This window comes from Nuphar pumila, chromosome 5 (assembly GCF_984573655.1).
Source record: "Nuphar pumila chromosome 5, dmNupPumi1.hap1.1, whole genome shotgun sequence".
Lineage (NCBI taxonomy): Eukaryota > Viridiplantae > Streptophyta > Magnoliopsida > Nymphaeales > Nymphaeaceae > Nuphar > Nuphar pumila.
The window spans coordinates 71,196,365-71,198,274 of NC_143253.1; the positions used below are offsets into that span (position 1 = coordinate 71,196,365).

Sequence of the window (1,910 nt, forward strand, 5' to 3'; positions counted from 1 at the left end):
TATATACAGGGGAACTATTGATGCTACCTAGAGGTAATTGGGAGCTGATAGTGAAGCGGAGTCCGTATAGGTGATGGTGACAAGGTGTACCTGTGCTGAAATGGGTGGATGGCGCCATTTGCAGGGCATGGATCAATATTTAACCTTTTTATAGTTTAATGTGTGAATGCACTAGTCATATGTACTAGAGATCAATTGGTATGCAGGGATCAGTGAAAATATCACACAACATATATGAAAGATTCAAACAGTGGATAGGATGAGTAAATGGCTCGTACCTGATCACCACAACCTGATTTGTAGTTTGACCCCTGAATAATCGGTGAGATATCTACAACACTCTAGGGATTTGCACGAGAGCTGAAAAAAAAAATAATCAGGATAGTATGTATCCAATTCCAACCGCTCAACAATTTGTTGGGTAGCATGAAGACAAGAAGAATGGCCATCGATTAATGTTGTAACATCAACATTCTCAATCCCAGGTACTTTGACAAACTGAATTTCTGCTAATCCATCTGTAAGCAAGCTTGCACGGGAAGCAACACCAAGAATCTAGTCATTGGTAGAATACATATTCACCAACCTCCCAGACACGATCTTACGAGCAGCCTTCCAATTTTCATATCTCAATGGAATTGGTGCTCCAAGGAGAACAACTCTTTCCACAATGCCAGCACTATTAGCAGATATGGCCAGATGCTCAAGACATTTGAATGTCACCCTTGCTCCCAAGGAATAACCAATAAGAGTAACAGGCCTGTATCCATGTAATCCTTTTAGCAACATTTCAGCAAGAAGCTTCCCTGCCTTATCTGATCTGTCCGCTGCAATAGACCATTTGCCGTCTATAAAATTTGTTGCAGGTAGTAGTGTAGATGGCCATGCTAATGCAGCTACTAGAGAGCTTAACACTATCTACGTGGCACCTTGGTTGTGATTTTCACCAATGTGTTTGAATTCAAATTCATCAATATCTCCAATTCTTCTAGCCATTTTAGTCCCAGCAAGACCAGCCTCCAGCAACTCCAAAAGAAGTGACAACAACAACAGATCCCACAACTGGTCCAACAGCACTGGCTGCAGCAGCAAAGCCACCTGCACCAATAACAGGGATAATGGTACTAAGTGTGGGTGCCAACACACCAAATTCAGCTGCAATTGCTGAAGCTGCTAGACCACCAGTTATTGCTAGCAAGGTTCCGCGAGTCAACACAGCAGCACCAATAATACCACCTTATTTCCACCTGGACCATTTACTTTGTTTTTCTTCAGCTTCTGGTTGAGCTTCATTGGCCTTCGCAGAAGCCATAGCAAAGCAAGAAATGATAAACTCCAAATCTTCCATTTTAGTCCACCTCCATGGATTAATCATGCCAACATGACATGGCAGATCAATTTCTCCAATTAGATCGCCCAGAATAATCATATACCATACAACGAATGATTTCCTTTATAAGATCTTGGGGGCCTTTCATAATGAATTGAGGTGATTCTTTGGACACAGTTATAAATATCTGCAGGCTCTGTGATTATCCTGCTTCTACCATAGTTCAAGGTTTATCCCAGGCGCTGGAAAGGAGGTGGAGAATTTCAAGTCCTCTTTTTCCACATAATCACTGCTTCCATGCTAAGGTAGACCGAGAATGGAGACCCCAGCAAGATCGATGGGGTTATTCCTGCTAGGTTTCTTACATCTCACATTTTGACAGGAAATCATCTTCTAACATCCAGTTTGTGAATTCCAGCAAATACACCCAGTATGCTGAATTTTGTCGGAATTCATGATGGCCTTATGGTTGGAGCCTCAAGGGACCTCTTTCCACATTCAATTGGGGGAGATAAATGGATGCATGATACTAAAGGTAAAGGGGGTATTGGGAATATGTCGGACAACCTTCAGCAGGGTA

General features: G+C 42.3%; 1 pseudogene; it reads right to left on the reverse strand.

Annotated features, from left to right (window-relative positions):
- Positions 1–282: 282 nt before the first annotated feature.
- LOC149837754 (transmembrane and coiled-coil domain-containing protein STS1 pseudogene) lies at positions 283–1,429 on the reverse strand (annotated as a pseudogene).
- Between the last annotated feature and the right edge of the window lie 481 nt (positions 1,430–1,910).